We start from the raw sequence: 21,685 nt of genomic DNA, 5'->3' as shown, positions 1-21,685 counted from the left end.
TTAAAAATCTGTTTTGCTCATTTATCCTTTTACTCATCAAAATTCCAAATATCCAAATACTGTATATATAATTCAATTTATACCCATAAGAACTATAAAAATCAAAACATAACCAAAACAATAAAAATATAAAAAAAACTTCTGAAAAAACCCACAACTTCATCCTATCGAGAATAAAGTTTAGGGAAGGACCTTGGAGACCATCTTCCTTTTAGAATTTGTAAAATATATATTAATTTCAACTAAGCAGATATAGTGACTATAATAACTTTTTTTTCTTTTTTCTTTCCTTCCTTCTCTTCCTTCCCTTTCTCTCCTTCCTTTTCTCTTCCCCCTTCCTTCTCTCTCTTTCTCTCCTTCCTTCCTCTTTCTCTCTCTTTCCCTCTCCTCTCCCTCTCTCTTTCCCCTCTCTCTCCCCCTCTCTTTTTTTTTTTCAAATATCTCAACAAACGTTTTCATTTATTTAGTATATCGTCAATATATTAAGCAAAATAAGAAAAAAAAAAAAAAAAGCAAATAGAAAGATTATCATATATGCTTATTTACTAAAAAAAAAAAAAAAAGGAAAGAGAGAAGAAAAGATATAATTATATTTCTCCATAGCTATAAATTTATTCATCTCTTGGACGGCCATCTTTTTCCACGTTTAATATAGCTCCCATATCTCTAGCATTTAACCTCTCCATCGGTGTGTCAGAGTTAAGAGTAGTCCCCTTTGTCTTAATCGGGATCTTTTTCCATTCCTCCTGTAGTTTTCTCCTCACGTTTCCATTATCGGTATTACTTCTAGTCTGTGAGTCTGAGGATAATTCTGGCTGCTCTATTCCTAAAATTTTACAAAAGTCTTTTATTTCCACAAGTTTAGAGCAGGTGACTCTCTTGTCTTCATGTATCACTGAGATATGGAACGGAAATCCCCATCGATAGATTATTTGTTTTGCTCTTAACATTCTAGTGAGAGGTGCAAACTCTCTCCTTTTTTGTAAGGTTCTTGGAGATAAGTCTGCGTAAAATTGTAATTCTAGACCTCTAAATCTAACCGGTTGGTTCTTCCTCGCAGCTGTCATGATTTCCTCTTTCTTTAAGAAATTTTTAAATTTTATAATTATATCTCTTGGCGGGGCTGATTCTGATGGTCTTGACCTCAATGCTCTGTGTGCTCTCTCCCACTTAATATTTGATAATGCGGGATCTCCCAATACAAAAGCGAAAAGTGATGTGAGATAATTTGGGAGTTCTTTTGATGTCACCGACTCAGGAATTCCTCTAATCCTTATATTTTCCCTCCTGCTCCTATTCTCTAGATCTTCTACTTTATCTTGTAGAATAGTAATTATATCCGCCTGTTGTTCTGTAGTTTTTTGTATCTTAGTTAGCTCTTCTTCTATATCTGACCCATTTTCTTCTAATGCTTCTATTCTAAAGCCCAGGGAGTGAATGTCTTGACGAAGGTCCATTATTTCTTCCCTAATACAGGATCTAAGTATTTCTGTTAAATCTTTAACAGTTAAGTCTTTAGTTGACGTTAGTAAGGGTAAAGGGTTTGCATTCTGCTGAGTATTATCCATTACTAACGAAGAGGAAGATGCAAAAGATGCAGAAGTCATATTATCAGGGTTACTCCTGTTTGCTTCTTGTTTGTCCTGAGTGTTTATTTGTTGACTCTCTGCTGCTGGAAAAAAAGTGCTTACTGTTTGCTCTTTATTGCCGGTATTCTTTAACAATTTTACCGTCTTAGCACCTTTCCTTGACATCATTTTTCTTTCTTCCCCCCCCCCTTTCTTTCCCTTTCTCTCCCTTTCTTTCTATATTTTTTTCCTTTACACTTTTACACTTCTCTTATTGTTAGCCAGTATAATTTAGTGTCACTCAGCATTCATCAAAAAGAGAGGAAAGAGAAAATATATATTATGTCCCTTACCTTTCTATTGGGGTGTTCAGGTTTAGTTTAGTTTTTTTAGTCAGGTTTAATCAGTCAGTTGTGTTCAGCTTTTCAGTTTTCAACTTAACTTTCTCATCTAACTTTGTTTTCCTGATTTCTGATTCCTGATTTCTTTTGTTCTTATTTAATTATCACAGCTCATCACAGCTCATCTATTTAAGCTAGTAATATCAGGTCCAATAAATAACAGTCCAGCATTTGCATTTATATTTATGCTTATTTAGAAACTGTACCTGATCTTTTCCTGTTATTCTCTTGAGCCACACAGTCTTGCAGCTTTTCCTACTGCACTTCTCCCAGCATTTGCCTCCTGGACTCTCTGATACAATTATCGGCACAATTATCGGGGAGAGAGGCAGCAGCAAGCATGGCTGCGGGAGACCTGAGCTCCTGAGACCTGATCACTAAGCAGCAATTATAACTGTTTTTTCAAGGAGAGAGAAAAGTAAAAGCAAAACAGCTTATAACCTTTACATGGAGTAAATGGAGCAGGGGTAAAGAAATAGACTGTGAAAAATACTGTGACAGATTATGACAGTAAATTGAGAAAGCTGAAAAGACTTTGAAAAAGAAAAAAGGAAAAATAACAAGTAAAATAACAAGAGAAACTGTGTGCGGAGAACGTATATACTTATAGAGATTGAAGCTCTGCTTACCTCCTTAACTAGCACCACTAGCACCACTTATCCTTACCCCTTCAATACTCTTTCAACATCAATAGCCCGGTAACGTGAGAGGCAAGAAAATGGAAACAGTGTTCTGACACTTTCAAAAGGAGTTTGTAGTTTGGACCCCCCTTTCTGTTTTTATGTCCCTGTTCTTATGTCCCTGTTCTTATTACCTTCTATTGGGGTAAGACACCGAAGCGGTAAATTGTAAACTGTAAAACTGCTGGCCATCTGGATCTTACAAGAAGATTTTACAAGCAAACCCCGGACTATCTCTGCCCACACCGGAGACCTGAAAGGATACGTTGGGACGTCATTGCCGTGAGAAGTAATTCACATTTACCTGAACCGGAGGAGCTGCATCAAAGAGAGGCTAGGCTGAGGCACCGGCGAGAAGCCAGGGTGACGCCGGAGAGGCGCGCAGGAAACCCTGGGCGTGTAAGACACGCTGAATACTGCTAGACACCGACACTGACACTGGACGCGGAGCTGTCGGATGAGCACATGTGAGAGAAAGTGCCCGTGTGAGAGAAGGCTCCATAGTCAAATATAGTAAATAAATAAAACACTTTTCAAAAATAGAAGTATTGAGCTTTAAGTAGCACTATCAGTGCACTATTCACATTGGTCCGAAGCACCATACTGAAAAAAATCTATACATACATAGATGAACCAGCATTAATGGTAGAGACTATATTAATATTTATAATAAATGTACTACAAATGATTGATGATATCATACCTGGAATTCAAACCATTAGGTAAACGCGTACCCAAGGTTAAAATCCAGTAGGCCTCCCTTCTTGCTAGAATAAGATCTATGTCACCCCCTCTGCCAGGTTTAATGATCTTTTCAATAGCACACCAAGTAAAATACCTCAAATCATTATTGTGTAAAGTTCCAAAATGTTGTACAATCGGTGTCGATGCCCTCTTGACCTTAAAGGAAGAGAGGTGTTCCCTAATTCTAGTATTAAAGTCCCTTGAGGTGAGTCCTACATACTGCACCCGACATTGAGTAAATTCTATTAAAAAGATAGCATACTCTGTAGTGCAATTCATGTTGTAATTTTTATTTGTAACCACACTCACAAAATTCTTGGTCACATTGACATAATTACAAGGTTTACGGTGCCCACACTTATACATGTCCGTGTGCTTAAGCCATGATCCACTAGGGTCCTTTTTAGTTTTTTATAATGTAGGAGCTAAAATGTTGCCCAAAGTGGGACTCTTCCTATAGGAACATTTAAGGCCATTGTTAACTGTATCCACCAATTTGTCTTCAGCAGAAAGAATGGAAAAATGTTTGCGCACAATTGCGCATATCTGGGGGTACTGAGCACTATGTGTAGTTACAAACGTGACACCCTTGAACCCTTTCTTTTCTACTGATTTCAAAGTGAGAAGATCATCTCTTTTGACCTTACTGACTGCTTCCTTAGCTTTCTTCACTGCTGATATAGGATATTTACTATCTCTAAGTCTTTTCTCCAGGTTCTGTGATTCAATAAGAAAATTGGAAGAATTACTGCAATTCCTTTTGAGTCTAGTAAATTATGTTGTCATACACTTTTTTATATACCAATAAAGGTTATATTTTACTTTTATACTAACGCTCTCGCTTGCTTTCTTTGGTGGACTTAATATTTTTGCCTGGAGAGCGTTAGTTCCCTGCCTCGTCCCCTTCTCTACTTTCCTGGGAGCAACTACCGGATCTGCACTTGTCAAGCGGCATCTGGGAGATCCCATTATCACATATGTGAAAAGCCGGTTCGGTGCTAAAGTCCCGTCTACCTAAGCGGAGGATTCCTATGGTCCTAGGCTGCAGTCCCTGGATTGGTGGACATCGGGTGTGACGAAATACAGTCGAGCTCTTTGATTGGAGGATCGTCCGGTAGAGTCCTGGACACGCCCCCTGGTGGGCGGTATGCTTCTGATCCTCTAAATGAGCTATTCGGCTGATTTCCCGGCAAGCGGCAAGTGAGTGTGAACACCTACGGAACGACCTGTGGATCACATAGGATACAGCACTGTACACGCCCCCCCTGGTGGGTGCGAGTGTGCAGAAACCCCGCGGTAACTCTGTGACCTCAAGGTGACAACAGCGGAATACTGTTTGGAGCCCAAAGTTTTGAAGTCACTTGGAATGGAGGTGAGACTGTATCATAACATTATCTGCATATTCCTTTATTACGCACCACTGCTCTATTGCCTGGTCTCTATTTCGACATTTGTCCACCATCTAAGACTGTTTGATACTGCTCCTGTTTGCACAGTATATTTGAGATGGGACGTTTATTTATTTAATTCTTGTTAGGTATTAGGTTTTCTCACTAATTGTTCTTTGGAATGAAAGTGTACTCACAGTAAAGTTAAAGGACTTTATTATATTATATGTTTTGATGTGGAATCATTTTGAAAAAGAATAATTGGAACGCAGAAACTGATCACAGTGGAGGGAGCTTAGACTCAGTGTTGCTAAACCTGATAGGGGGTTTCCAAATTCTGACAGGGGGTTTTGCAAATTCTGACAGGGGGGTTGCAAATTCTGATAGGGAAGGTTTGCAAATTCTGATAGGGAAGGTTTGCAAATTCTGACGGGGGGTTTGCAAATTCTGACGGGGGGGTTGCAAATTCTGACAAACCTGACGGGAGGGTTATAAATTCTAAAAAACCTGATGGGGGGTTGCAAATTCTGACAGGGGGTGTTTACAAATTCTGACAGGGGGGTTTACAAATTCTGACAGGGGGGGGTTTACAAATTCTGACAGGGGGGGTTACAAATTCTGACAGGGGGGGTTACAAATTCTGACGGGGGGGTTACAAATTCTGTGCCCGGGGATGGCATGAAAATGATGGCTCCTTACTTCTGTACAGCAGCTCCCCTTGTAAGAATGAACATCTTATTGTTAAGAAATAAGATTCTTAAACCTATTTTTCAGAGATCAGGTTGTCAAACCACACCCTCCTGGGCGGGCTAAGAAACCCCCCTGTCTTTATGACCTTCAATAGACTAATTTCTTGCCTGAAATTATACAATTCATTATAATTCTTGCTAGGTAAGAAATTTCTATATTTACATATCTAGAACCTTTTAGTTTTATTGGGAGAATCGGTTTGATATCAAATATGCCATAGGTTGTCATATTTACCTTCCTTTAAGGTTATAACAGTTTTAACACACATATGTACATAATGTACCAATGTCCTTTCAGTGACCTGGTCAGTTTTTGTAATGAAGGGCCTGTTTTGCATCAGGCATTCTATTGACAGCTTAAGCCATAAACTTTATCCTGTGTATCTCTGGGACTAAGAGCTCAAAGAGTGGTTTTATGACACAATTCATACACAATAACATTTGGTGGGCTATTTAGGAAACGCCTGGCAGTTCAAAGAAAACACAAGTTACAATTCTTCTTGAAAACAAATGACTGTTTTGAGTTCAAGCTACACAGAATTAACCCCTTCTTAGCTAAATCCTGAGGTTTTCGTGACAGGGGGTTTGACAAATTCTGACAGGGGGGGTAGACAAATTCTGACGGGGGGTTGACAAATTCTGACAGGGGGGGTTGACATATTCTGACAGGGGGGGTTGACAAGTTCTGACAGGGGGGTTGACCAATTCTGACAGGGGGGGTTGACAAATTTTGACAGGGGGGTTGACAAATTTTGACAGGGGGGTTGACAAATTCTGACAGGGGGGGTTGACAAATTCTGACAGGGGGGGTTGACAAATTCTGACAGGGGGGGTTGTAAATTCTAACAAATTCTGACAGGGGGTTGCAAATTCTGACAAATTCTGACAGAGGGGGGTTGCAAATTCTGACAAATTCTGACAGGGGGGGTTGCAAATTCTGACAGGGAGGATTGCAAATTCTGACAGGGGGGTTGTCAATTCTGACAAATTCTGACAGGGGGGTTGCAAATTCTGACAAACCTGACGGGGGGGGTTGCAAATTCTGACAAATCTGACGGGGTTGCAAATTCTGACAGGGGGGTTGCAAATTCTGACAGGGGGGATTGCAAATTCTGACAAACCTGACGGGGTGTTTGCAAATTCTGACAAACCTGACTTGGCGGGGTTGCAAATTCTGACAGGGGTGGTTGCAAATTTTAACAAAGCTGGTAGGGGGGTTTGCAAATTCTGACAGGGGTTTTTGCAAATTCTGACAGGGGGGGTTTGCAAATTCTGACAGGGGGGGTTGCAAATTCTGACAGGGGGTTGCAAATTCTGACAGGGGGTTTGCAAATTCTGACAGGGGGTTTTCAAATTCTGACAAATTCTGACAGGGGGGTGGCAAATTCTGAGAGGGGCTTTTGCAAATTCTGACAGGGGGGTTTGCAAATTCTGACAAACCTGATAGGGGGTTTGCAAATTCTGACAGGGGGGGTTGCAAATTCTGACAGGGGGGGTTTGCAAATTCTGACAGGGGGTTTGCAAATTCTGACAAACCTGATAGGGGGTTTGCAAATTCTGACAAACCTGACGGGGGGGTTGCAAATTCTGACAAATCTGACGGGGGGTTGCAAATTCTGACAAATCTGACGGGGGGTTGCAAATTCTGACAAACCTGTCGGGTGGTTGCAAATTCTGACAAACCTGACAAGGGGGGTTGCAAATTCTGACAAATCTGACGGGGGGTTGCAAATTCTGAAAGGGGGGTAGCAAATTCTGACAAACCTGATAGGGGGGTTTGCAAATTCTGACGGGGGGGTTTGCAAATTCTGATGGGGGGGTTGCAAATTCTGACATGGGGGGTTGCAAATTCTGATGGGGGTTTTACAAATTCTGAAAGGGGGGGTTGCAAATTCTGACAAATTCTGAGAGGGGTTTTTGCACATTCTGATAGGGAGGGTTGCAAATTCTGACAGGGGGGGTTTGCAAATTCTGACAGGGGGGGTTGCAAATTCTGACAAATTCTGACAGGGGGTTTGAAAATTCTGACAAACCTGATACGGGTTTTGCAACTTCTGACAGGGGGTTTTGCAAATTCTGACAGGGGGGTTGCAAATTCTGATAGGGAAGGTTTGCAAATTCTGATAGGGAAGGTTTGCAAATTCTGACGGGGGGTTTGCAAATTCTGACGGGGGGTTTGCAAATTCTGACGGGGGGGTTGCAAATTCTGACAAATCTGACAAGAGGGTTATAAATTCTAAAAAACCTGATGGGGGTTGCAAATTCTGACAGGGGGGGTTTACAAATTCTGACAGGGGGGTTTACAAATTCTGACAGGGGGGGTTTACAAATTCTGACGGGGGGGTTACAAATTCTGACAGGGGGGTTACAAATTCTGACAGGGAGGTTACAAATTCTTACGGGGGGTTACAAATTCTGACGGGGGGGTTACAAATTCTGACAGGGGGGGTTACAAATTCTGATGGGGGGTTACAAATTCTGACAGGGGGGAGTTACAAATTCTGATGGGGGGGTTACAAATTCTGACAAATTCTGACAGAGGGGTTTACAAATTCTGACAAATTCTGACAGGGGGGTTGTGACGAACCAAGGTTATCCAACCCTGCACCAGTCACTTATTTGGCACAGAAAGGGTTTTCCGCCCCCTTTTCGGTCACCTATAGCTCAAATGCTGCCACCACTTAAAATTTATTAAAGGGAAAATCTTAAGGAAAACCCCAGACTTTACACATTAACTCTAGAAATACAATTTAGCAGAAAATAACCTAAAATTATACAGTTCTAATATTCCAGTCTCTTTCAGTAAAGTGGTTCAATTATTAGACAAAGGCCAAACTTAATAAAGGAATTATTTATTATGCCAAAAATATTATTATATTTACATATTTAGAACCTCTTAGTTTTATTGGGAGAACCAGTTTGATATCAAATATGCCATAGGTTGTCATATTTACCTGCCGTTAAGGTTATAACACTTTTAACCCACATATGTACATAATATACCAATGTCCTGTCAGTGACCTGGTCAGTTTTTGTAATGAAGGGCCTGTTTTGCATCATGCATTCTATTGACAGCTTAAGCCATAAACTTTATCCTGTGTATCTCTGTGACTAAGAGCTTCAGTGATTTTATGACTCAATGCATACACACTAACATTTGGTGGCTAGTTAGAGGGTTCTGGCACTTCAAAGAAAATACAAACACAATTCTTCTTGAAAACAAATAACTGTTTTGAGTGCAAGCTACACAAAGTTAACTCCTTAGCAGCTGAATCCTGAGATATTTGTGACACCTCCCCCAATAAGAGACGCAAAAGGGGGTGGCTACGAGCCACTCCCGATGCGTATCAAAAGGAGCTTCCCCTTGCGGTGAGAACATCATTGCCAGACACATTGCACCTAGCAGTTTTGGCAGCAGGATGCCCTCCTTTTAAAATTGACACACTAGTTGCTCTACCCAACCGATTGAATATATTGCAGGGCCCATCCCATGCAGCCTCTAGTTTGTTCTGTCTCATGGGCGTGAGTACAAGAACATTATGGACCATCTCACACACTCCCTCTCTGGCAGTAAACTCCTGCAACTGTTTTTGTGGGAATATGGCATCTCTGGGTTTTGCAGGTACCTCCCCCAATAAGGTTTGCATCTTATCCCTGAACAACACATCATCCCCTGTTACAGAGGGGCCTGTGAAACCTAGTGTCTTGCTACCTATGGTGTGCTCTCTAAGCATATTGTGTGCTGTCAGTTGCTGCTTAACTACCATAGGCTCTTGCCCTCCCACTGGAGTAGAATTCCTGTACTCCTGCACTCTGTTATGGTTGGTAGGGGGTTGACTAACTGCCCCCCTTCTCCTCACTGTGGGTTCTAACTGCTGGGGACACTGATGCTGCACATCTATCAGTGTATTTGCTGAATGGCACTGTGGGGCTGTGTAAATACACTTCTCTGTACTCCTCCCCCCTGTGCCTGCAGTCTGTGTCAGTCTCTGTCCCCTAGCCTGTGCAGTCTGTTTATAGGTCACAGCTGAGGTTACTGGGGTCTCTGTCACCCACAATCTTTCACACTCACTCTGGGGGTCCCTCAAAGAGTATCCTGTACCCTCCTCCCCCACACAGTCTGAAATCTGTGGCTTTGCTGCTTCTGTCCTAGAGTGGGCTAGTTTGCCCCCCTGCTCTCTCTCACAGTCAGTCTGCCACTTTGCATAATCACACAGAATCTGGTATCCTTTTGACACTGGTGCAGACAAGCACACATCTTCCTTCTGCCATTTATCCCAACTATTGTGTCTTTTCACAGGGTACAGAATTGTCCCTGGCAGAGACTGGCACACATCATCCAGCGGCCCAGTCACCCAGTCATTCTCTCCCCCGTCAATCTCACCTCCTTCTATAGAATACACTGATTCAATCACAGACAGACACGCACCCCTCATCTGCCTTCTCTCACAGACAAGCTCTTCCCGTACAGCTAAACTTGGTTCCGGCACAGACAGACCCACACAGTCTATCTGCCTTTCTCCCCCAACAGCTAACGGTAATTCTGCCGATACTGCTGGTTTAAGTACAGGAAGACACACACCGTCTGTCTGTCGTTCTCCCCAGTCAGTCTCTTCTCTCACAGATTCACCTCTCAGCACAGACACCCCCAGTTCAGGCACAGCCCTGCACACACATGCACTCTGTCCTCCCTCCTGGTCATAATGTCTCTGAGCATTTTTACACACAGCCCTTTCCACATAAGGGTCTGCAACTAATGTCACTAGGTCACATGTAGCATTGTCAGGCACATAAAGAGATAACAATCTACCCAAATCAGTACCCAGTAAAACATCATTAGGAATATTTTCAGATACCCCCACATTTCTTAAACCTCTCCCCACTCCCCAATCAAGATATATACGTGCCATAGGCACTGCAAGTTTCATTCCCCCAATCCCTTTAACTGCTAGAGTCTTTCCAGGGATAATGTTCTCAGAGTTCACTAGCTTTGGATGCACCATAGTCACTTCTGCACCTGTGTCCCTTAGCCCTAGGGTTACCTTATCTCCAACAGTCACAGGTTGCAGGTTCTCATGGTTGTTTTCCTCTGGACAGGTAACAAACAAAACAGATGCTGGTACTTCTGAGGGATTACTCCCTCCATCTGATTGCCCCAAGTTAATCCTCTCTGGGCAAGTGGAGCTGATGTGGCCCACTTTGTTGCAAATAAAACATCTGCGGGTATCCCCCTGCCCAGATGCAGCACTCGCCCCTCCTTTCCCAGAGGGAGCAGACACACTGGATAAAGGCACAGCAGGCTTTGTGAAGGGGGGTCGTGCAGCAGCTCCTTTACAGGTGGATCCCCCCTTAGAAAAGGATTTCCTCCCATTCTCTGGAGACCTGTTAGCTGTGTAAAAATCAGCCAGCTCGCCAGCTTCCAATGCTGTTATGGGCTTCCGATCTAAAACCCATTCTTGAACTCCGGCTGGGCACAGCTGCATAAATTGCTCCTTCACAATCAAATCTTCCAGCTCCTCCATAGTGGCAACTTTTAATCCTCTGACCCACTGTTTAAAGGCTGTCCTCAAGTTTCCAACAGCTGTAATATAGCTCTCTGACAAACCTTTCTGCAGAGAACGGAATTTCTTTCGGTAAACTTCAGGAGTAAGATTGTATCTCCTCTGCAGTGCAGCTTTAATGGAATCATAGTCCTGATCAAACTCTGGGGGTAGTTCAGCAAACGCCTCCAGTGCAGGACCTTTCAGGCCAGGGGTAAGGTACTTGGCCCACTGCTCCCTTGGCAACTGGAACTGTCTGCACACTTTCTCAAAGCTACGCAGGAATACATCTCTCTCAGCTGCCAGAGACGCCTGTCTCTCAGCCACAGCAGCTTGTCGTGCAGCAGCCTGTCTTTCATAAAACTTTGTAATCAGTTCCATGCGCAAACTTGCATCCACTGAGCCCATATGTTTAAGAACAGTTTGCAAATAACAGTCCAAGGGATCCCCAGATTCTGATGAATCGCTGCCCCCAGCTGCAGACATCTCTCCTGAGACCTCAACTGGTGTGATTTGGCTGTTATCATATTCAACAAGAGCTTGTATTAGTAAATCTTTGTTCTTTGAACGTGTTGGAATATCCCGCTCCTGGCATAGGAGTATAAGTGCCTCTTTAGATCGCTGCTCGTATGCCTCCATAGCAAAAATAAAATAGAAAAGAACAACAGAGAATAGGGAAGGGGACTGTTTGCAACGTGTCACTATATAATGCACTGAGTTTTAGCCTTTGGAAATTGTAAGAAACAATCTCTTTTAGTACCGGGATTTCCACACTAGCAAATCCACAAGCACTAAAATCTAATAATAAAAAAAATTATCTACACCGCTGCCCACCAATTTGTGACGAACCAAGGTTAAAAGTTGTTACAAATAAAATTACACACGCAAACAGTGTTTTAAAATAAAAAGGAGAAAAACAGAATTGAATACTTTACTAGCTTCAAGATCTGCGCCAGGGGAATGGCAAGAAAATGATGGCTCCTTACTTCTGTACAGCAGCTCCCCTTGTAAGAATGACAATCTTATTGTTAAAAAATAAGATTCTTAAACCTACTTCTAAGAGATCATGTTGCTTAACAACACCCTCCTGGGCGGGCTAAGAAACCCCACTGTCTTTACAACCTTCAATAGACTAAATTTCTTGCCTGAATTTATACAATCCATTATCATTCCTGCTAGGTAAGAAATTTCTATATTTACATATTTAGAACCTCTTAGTTTTATTGGGAGAACCAGTTTGATATCAAATATGCCATAGGTTGTCATATTTACCTGCCGTTAAGGTTATAACACTTTTAACCCACATATGTACATAATATACCAATGTCCTGTCAGTGACCTGGTCAGTTTTTGTAATGAAGGGCCTGTTTTGCATCATGCATTCTATTGACAGCTTAAGCCATAAACTTTATCCTGTGTATCTCTGTGACTAAGAGCTTCAGTGATTTTATGACTCAATGCATACACACTAACATTTGGTGGCTAGTTAGAGGGTTCTGGCACTTCAAAGAAAATACAAACACAATTCTTCTTGAAAACAAATAACTGTTTTGAGTGCAAGCTACACAAAGGGGGGTTTGCAAATACTTACAGGGGGGGCTTGCAAATTCTGACGGTGGGGGTTGCAAATTCTGACAAACCTGACAGGAGGGTTATAAATTCTGAAAAACCTGACGGGGGGTTGCAAATTCTGACAAACCTGACGGGGGAGTTGCAAATTCTGACAAACCTGACGGGAGGGTTATAAATTCTAAAAAACCTGATGGGGGGTTGCAAATTCTGACGGGGGGTTTACAAATTCTGACAGGGGGGGTTTTACAAATTCTGACAGGGGGGGTTACAAATTCTGACAGGGGTGGGTTACAAATTCTGACAGGGGGGGTTACAAATTCTGACGGGGGGGTTACAAATTTTGACAGGGGGGGGTACAAATTCTGACAGGGGGGTTTACAAATTCTGACGGGGGGTTACAAATTCTGACGGGGGGTTACAAATTCTGATGGGGGGTTACAAATTCTGATGGGGGGGTTGCAAATTCTGACAGAGGGGTTTACAAATTCTGACAAATTCTGACAGGGGGGTTTAAAAATTCTGACAAATTCTGACAGGGAGGTTTACAAATTCTGACAAATTCTGACAGGGGGGGTTTACACATTCTGACAGGGGGGTTTACAAATTCTGACAGGAGGGTTTACAAATTCTGACAGGGGGTTGACAAATTCTGACTAATTCTGAAAGGGGGGGTTGCAAATTCTGACAAATTCTGACAGTGGGGGTTGCAAATTCTAACAGGGGGGTTGCAAATTCTGACAAATTCTGACAGGGGGGGTTGCAAATTCTGACAAATTCTGACAGGGGGGGTTGAAAATTCTGACAACTTCTGACAGGGAGGGTTGCAAATTCTGACAAATTCTGATGGGGGGGGTTGCAAATTCTGACAGGGGGGGTTGCAAATTCTGACAAACCTGAAGGGGGGGGGTTGCAAATTCTGACAAATCTGACGGGGGTTACAAATTCTGACAGGGGAGTTGCAAATTCTGACAGGGGGGATTGCAAATTCTGACAAACCTGACGGGGTGGTTGCAAATTCTGATAAACCTGACTTGGCGGGGTTGCAAATTCTGACGGGGGGGTTGCAAATTTTAACAAACCTGATAGGGGGGTTTGCAAATTCTGACAGGGGTTTTTGCAAATTCTGACGGGGGGTTGCAAATTCTGACAGGGGGTGTTGCCAATTCTGACAGGGGGGTTGCAAATTCTGACAGGGGGGTTGCACATTCTGACAAATTCTGACAGGGGGGGTTGCAAATTCTGAGAGGGGTTCTTGCAAATTCTGACAGGGGGGTTTGCAAATTCTGACAAACCTGATAGGGGGTTTGCAAATTCTGATGGGGGGTTGCAAATTCTGACAGGGGGGTTTGCAAATTCTGACAGGGGGGTTGCAAATTCTGACAAACCTGATAGGGGGTTTGCAAATTCTGACAGGGAGTGTTGCAAATTCTGACAAACCTAATAGGGGGTTTGCAAATTCTGACAGGGGGGGTTTGCAAATTCTGATAGGGAAGGTTTGCAAATTCTGATAGGGAAGGTTTTCCAATTCTGACAAGGGGGGGTTTGCAAATTCTGACGGTGGGGGTTGCAAATTCTGACAAACCTGATGGGAGGGTTATAAATTCTGAAAAACCTGACGGGGGGGTTGCAAATTCTGACAAACCTGACGGGGGAGTTGCAAATTCTGACAAACATGATTAGGGGGGTTGCAAATTCTGACAGGGGGTTGCAAATTCTGATAATGGTGGTTGCAAATTCTGACAAACCTGACGGGGGGTTGCATATTCTGACAAACCTGATGGGAGGGTTATAAATTCTGACAAACCTGACGGGGGGGGGGTGCAAATTCTAACAAATTCTGACAGGGGGGGTTGCAAATTCTGACAACTTCTGACAGGGAGGGTTGCAAATTCTGACAAATTCTGACAGCGGGGGTTGCAAATTCTGACAGGGGAGGTTGCAAATTCTGACAGGGGAGGTTGTCAATTCTGACAAACCTGATGGGGGGGGGTTGCAAATTCTGACAAATCTGACGGGGGTTACAAATTCTGACAGGGGGGTTGCAAATTCTGACAAATCTGACGGGGGTTACAAATTCTGACAGGGGGGTTGCAAATTATGACAGGGCGGATTGCAAATTCTGACAAACCTGATGGGGTGGTTGCAAATTCTAGTAAACCTGACTTGGCGGGGTTGCAAATTCTGATGGGGGGTTGCAAATTTTAACAAACCTGATAGGGGGGTTTGCAAATTCTGACAGGGGTTTTTGCAAATTCTGACGGGGGGGGGGGTTGCAAATTCTGACAGGGGGGGTTGCCAATTCTGACAGGGGGGTTGCAAATTCTGACAGGGGGTTTGCAAATTCTGACAAATTCTGACAGGGGGGGGTTGCAAATTCTGAGGGGTTTTTGCAAATTCTGACAGGGGGGTTTGCAAATTCTGACAAACCTGATAGGGGGTTTGCAAATTCTGATGGGGGGTTGCAAATTCTGACAGGGGGGTTTGCAAATTCTGACAGGGGGGGTTGCAAATTCTGACAAACCTGATAGGGAGTTTGCAAATTCTGACAGGGAGTGTTGCAAATTCTGACAAACCTGATAGGGGGTTTGCAAATTCTGACAGGGGGGTTTGCAAATTCTGACAGGGGGGGTTTGCAAATTCTGACAGGGGGGGTTTGCAAATTCTGATAGGGAAGGTTTGCAAATTCTGATAGGGAAGGTTTGCCAATTATGACAAGGCGGGTTTGCAAATTCTTACAGGGGGGCTTGCAAATTCTGACGGTGGGGGTTGCAAATTCTGACAAACCTGACGGGAGGGTTATAAATTCTGAAAAACCTGACGGGGGGGTTGCAAATTCTGACAAACCTGACGGGGGAGTTGCAAATTCTGACAAACATGATTAGGGGGGTTGCAAATTCTGACAGGGGGTTGCAAATTCTGACAATGGTGGTTGCAAATTCTGACAAACCTGACGGGGGGTTGCATATTCTGACAAACCTGACGGGAGTGTTATAAATTCTGACAAACCTGACGGGGGGGGGGAGGTTGCAAATTCTGACAAACCTGACGGGGGAGTTGCAAATTCTTACAAACCTGATGGGGGGGTTGCAAATTCTGACAAACCTGACGGGGGGGGTTGCAAATTCTGACAAACCTGATGGGGGAGTTGCAAATTCTGACAAACCTGATGGGGGGGGTTGCAAATTCTGACAGGGGGGTTGCAAGTTCTGACAAACCTGATGGGGGGTGCAAATTCTGACAAACCTGAAGGGAGGGTTATAAATTCTGAAAAACCTGACGGGGGGGGGGTTGCAAATTCTGACAAACCTGACGGGGGAGTTGAAAATTCTGACAAACCTGATGGGGGGGTGCAAATTCTGACAAATCTGACAGGGGGGTTGCAAATTCTGACAAGGGGTGTTGCAAATTCTGACAAACCTGATAGGGGGGTTGCAAATTCTGACTGGGGTTTTTGCAAATTCTGACAGGGGGGGTTTGCAAATTCTGATAGGGAAGGTTTGCAAATTCTGATAGGGAAGGTTTGCAAATTCTGACAGGGAAGGTTTGCAAATTCTGACAGGGGGGGTTTGCAAATTCTGACAGAGGGGGTTTGCAAATTCTGACGGGGGGTTTGCAAATTCTGACAAACCTGACGGGAGGGTTACAAATTCTGAAAAACAAAATTTATGCTAACCTGATAAATTTATTTCTCTTGTGGTGTATCCAGTCCACAGATTCATCCATTACTTGTGGGATATTCTCCTTCCCAACAGGAAGCTGCAAGATGATCACCCACAGCAGAGCTGTCTATATAGCTCCTCCCTTAACTGCCACCTCCCAGTCATTTGACCGAAGACAAGCAAGAGAAAGGAGAAACTATAGGGTGCATTGGTGACTGTAGTTTAAAAATTAAAAAACACCTGCCTTAAAATGACAGGGCGGGCCATGGACTGGATACACCACAAGAGAAATAAATTTATCAGGTAAGCATAAATTTTGTTTTCTCTTGTAAGGTGTATCCAGTCCACGGATTCATCCATTACTTGTGGGATACCAATACCAAAGCTATAGGACACGGATGAAGGGAGGGACAAGGCAGGCGCTTAAATGGAAGGCACCACTGCCTGTAAGACCTTTCTCCCAAAAATAGCCTCTGAAGAAGCAAAAGTATCAAATTTGTAGAATTTAGAAAAAGTATGAAGCGAAGACCAAGTCGCCGCCTTACAAATCTGTTCAACAGATGCCTCATTTTTAAAGGCCCATGTGGAAGCCACCGCTCTAGTGGAATGAGCTGTAATTCTTACAGGAGGCTGCTGGCCAGCAGTCTCATAAACTAAGCGGATTATACTTCTTAACCAAAAAGAAAGAGAAGTTGCTGAAGCCTTTTGGCCTTTCCTCTGTCCAGAGTAGACAACAAACAATGCAGATGTTTGCCGAAAATCTTTAGTAGCTTGTAAATAAAACTTTAAAGCATGAACCACGTCAAGATTGTGTAATAGACTTTCCTTCTTTGAAGAAGGATTAGGACACAGTGACGGAACAACAATCTCTTGATTGATATTCTTATTGGATACCACCTTAGGAAGAAACCCAGGTTTGGTACACAAAACTACCTTATGCATGCATGGAAGATCAGATAAGGGGAATCACACTGCAAGGCAGATAACTCTGAAACTCTTCGAGCCGAAGAGATAGCTACCAAGAACAGAACTTTCCAAGATAAAAGCTTGATATCTATGAAATGCAGAGGTTCAAACGGAACCCCTTGAAGAACTTTAAGAACTAAATTTAAACTCCATGGTGGAGCACCAGGTTTAAACACAGGCTTGATTCTAACTAAAGCCTGACAAAACGCCTGAGCGTCTGGAACATCCGCCAGACGCTTGTGCAAAAGAATAGACAGAGCAGAAATCTGTCCCTTTAAGAACTAGCTGACAATCCCTTCTCCAATCCTTCTTGGACAAAAGACAATATCCTGGGAATCCTGACTTTACTCCATGAGTAACCCTTGGATTCACACCAATGAAGATATTTATACCATATCTTATGATAGAATTTCCTGGTGACAGGCTTTCGAGCCTGAATTAAGGTATCAATGACCGACTCGGAAAAACCCCATTTTGACAAAATCAAGTGTTCAATCTCCAAGCAGTCAGACGCAGAGAAATTAGATTTGGATGTTTGAAGGGACCTTGAAGTAGAAGGTCCTGTCTCAGCGGCAGAGTCCAAGGTGGAAAGAATGACATGTCCACCAGATCTGCGTACCAAGTCCTGCGTGGCCACGCATGAGCTATCAAATTCACCGAAGCTCTCTCCTGCTTGATCTTGGCAATCAGACGAGGGAGCAGAGGAAACCGTGGAAACACATAAGCCAGGTTGAAAGACCAAGGCACTGCTAGAGCATCTATAAGTGCTGCCTTGGGATCCCTGGACCTGAACCCGTAACAAGGAAGCTTGGCGTTCTGACGAGACGCCATGAGATCCAGTTCTGGTTTGCCCCAAAGTTAAATCAACTGTGCAAACACCTCCGGATGGAGTTCCCACTCCCCCGGATGAAAAGTCTGTTGACTTAGAAAATCCGCCTCCCAGTTCTCTACTCCTGGGATATGGATAGCTGATAGATGGCAGGAGTGAACCTCTGCCCATAGAATTATTTTTGAAACCTCCAACATTGCTAGGGAACTACTTGTTCCCCCTTGATGGTTGATGTAAGCTACAGTCATGATGTTGTCCGACTGAAATCTGATGCAAAGCACAAAAGAAAACAAGGGAGCACCTAGAGATGGCCGTTACGGCCATCTCCAGGTGCTCCCTTGTTTTCTTTTGTGCTTTACTTTGTATCCAGGCCGGGGTGAGCACTGGTTTTTGGCCGTGAGTTGCTGATTCATTGGATCACCGAGAGACAGCTTGTGGGACCAGGGGTCGATGACAGCCCTTTATCTTCAGCTTAGGTAATCAACTCTGCAATCCGGTGTGATACAAGGAAAGCCGCTGGAGCAGTATTTGACAAGGTATTTACCTAATGTCTTTCTAAAGGGGCATCTGTTACGTTGCTATTTCAGAGAGTGCTTTTTGGCGTGTGACTTTAGACCTGTTTCCCTGCATATGTATACCTGTACTCAGGGAGGGAGGAACCCTGCTGTACAGGACTGAACTTGAACTGTCCATCACAAGGGAAGTCAAGTGGTGGGTGCACAGCTTTTCACTTTCACATACACCACCACTATTGACAGGTTTTTACTTGTGCCATATCTTTGTGTAAACACCCATTGCTCTTTTTCCTCTTGTTCTGAAATCTGATGAACCTGACCGCAGCTAGCTGAGGCCAAGCCTGAAGAGCATTGAATATCGCTCTTAGTTCCAGAATGTTTATTGGAAGGAGTGTCTCCTCCTGAGTCCACAAGCCCTGAGCCTTCAGAGAGTTCCAGACTGCACCCCAGCCCAGAAGGCTGGCATCTGTCGTTACTATTGTCCAATCTGGCCTGAGGAAGGTCATACCCTTGGACAGATGGACCCGAGATAACCACCAGAGAAGAGAATCCCTGGTCTCTTGATCCAGATTTAGTAGAGGGGACAAATCTGTGTAATCCCCATTCCACTGACTGAGCATGCAGAGTTGCAGCGGTCTGAGATGAAGGCGGGCAAACGGCACTATGTCCATTGCCGATACCATTAAGCCGATAACTTCCATACACTGAGCCACTGAAGGGCGAGAAGTAGAATAAAGAACACGGCAGGAATTTAGAAGTTTTGACAGCCTGGCCTCTGTCAGGTAAATCTTCATTTCTACAGAATCTATCAGAGTTCCTAGGAAGGAAACTCTTGTGAGAGGGGATAGAGAACTTTTTTCTTCGTTCACTTTCCACCCATGCATCCTCAGAAATGCCAGAACAATGTCCATGTGAGACCTGGCAATTTGAAAAGTCGACGCCTGTATCAGAATGTCGTCTGAGTAAGGGGCTACTGCTATAGCCTGCGGCCTTAGGACCGCTAGAAGGGACCCTAGAACCTTTGTAAAGATTCTTGGTGCCGTGGCCAACCCGAAGGGAAGAGCCACAAACTGGTAGTGCCTGTATTGACCCTCCTGGATCATAGGAAGGATGGTTCGAATAGTCTCCATCTTGAAGGATGGGACTCTGAGAAATTTGTTTAAGATCTTGAGATCTAAGATTGGTCTGAATGTTCCCTTTGCAGAACTGGGTGGATCACTCCCATAACTAGGAGGTCTTAAACACAATGTATGAATGCTTTTCTCTTTATCTGGTTTGCAGATAAAAGTGAGAGATGAAATCTCCCTTTTGGGGGAGAGGTTTTGAATTCCAGAAGATAACCCTTGGACACAATTTCCAATGCCCAGGGATCCTGGACATCTCTTGCCCAAGCCTGGGTGAAGAGAGAGAGTCTTCCCCCTACTAGATCCGTTTCCGGATCGGGAGCTGCTCCTTCATGCTGTCTTAGAGGCAGCAGCAGGCTTCTTGGCCTGTTTCCCCTTGTTCCAAGCCTGATTAGGTCTCCAGACCAGCTTAGACTGGGCAAAAGTTCCCTCTTGTTTTGTGTTAGAGGAAGTTGAAGCTGAGCCACTCTTGAAGTTTCGAAAGGGCTGCAAACTAGACTGTTTGGTCCTTAATTTGTTGGACCTGTCTTGAGGAAGGCCGTGACCTTTTCCTCCAGTGATGTCAGAAATGATCTCCTTCAGTCCAGGCCCGAATAGTATCTGTCCTTTGAACGGAATGTTGAGAAGTTTAGACTTTGAAGTCACGTCAGCTGACCAGGATTTAAGCCATAGCGCCCTACACGCCTGAATAGCAAAACCTGAATTTTTAGCCGTTAGCTTGGTTAAATGAACAACGGCGTCAGAAACAAATGAATTGGCTAGCTTAAGGGCCCTAAGCTTGTCAATAATATCTTCCAACGGGGTTTCAATCTGTAGAGCCTCCTCTAGGGACTCAAACCAGAAAGCCACGGCAGCAGTGACTGGGGCAATGCATGCAAGAGGCTGGAGAATAAAACCTTGTTGAATAAAATTTTTCTTAAGGTAACCCTCTATTTTTTTATCCATTGGATCTAGAAAAGCACAAATGTCCTCGACAGGGATAGTGGTACGCTTAGCTAGAGTAGAAACTGCTCCCTCCACCTTAGGGACCGTCTGCCATAAGTCCCGTGTAGCGGCGTCTATAGGAAACATCTCTTTAAAAACAGGAGGGGGAGAGAATGGTACACCTGGTCTATCCCATTCCTTAGTAATCATTTCAGAAAACCTTTTAGGGATTGGAAAAACATCAGTGTAAGTAGGTACTGCATAGTATTTATCCAATCTACATAATTTCTCTGGGACTACAATAGTGTCACAGTCGTCCAGAGTTGCTAAAACCTCCCTGAGCAATACGCGGAGGTGTCCAAGCTTAAAGGGACACTCAAGTCAAAATTAAACTTCATGATTCAGATACAGCATACAATTTTAAACAACTTTCCAATTTACTTCCATTAACAAAATGTGCACAGTCTTTTTATATTTACACTTTTTGAGTCACCAACTCCTACTGAGCATGTGCAAGAATTCACAGCATATACATATATGCATTTGTGATTGGTTGATGGCTGTCGCATGATACAGGGGGAGTGGAAATAGACATAACTTTGCAATTTATTTAACAAAAATCTACTACTCATTTGAAGTTCAGACTAAGTGCTATTGCATTGTCTTCTTATCATGCATTTGTTGATTATGCAAATCTACAGTGTTGACTGGTCCTTTAAATTTAAATGTAGACATATCAGAATCAGATTGAAGTATCTTCCCTGAATCAGAAAAATCACCCACAGATTGAAGCTCCCCTGCTTCAGCATATTGTGAGGGTGTATCAGACATAGCTACGAAAGCGTCAGAGAGCTCTGTATTTATTCTAGTCCCAGAGCTGTGTTGCTTTCCTTGCAATCCTGGCAGTTTACATAATACCTCTGTAAGGGTATGATTCATAACTGCCGCCATGTCTTGCAAGGTATACGCAATGGGCGCGCTAGATGTACTTGGCGTCCCCTGAGCGGGATTTATAGGTTCTGACAC

This window comes from Bombina bombina, chromosome 12, assembly GCF_027579735.1.
Source record: "Bombina bombina isolate aBomBom1 chromosome 12, aBomBom1.pri, whole genome shotgun sequence".
Lineage (NCBI taxonomy): Eukaryota > Metazoa > Chordata > Amphibia > Anura > Bombinatoridae > Bombina > Bombina bombina.
This window is presented reverse-complemented; position numbering follows the sequence as displayed.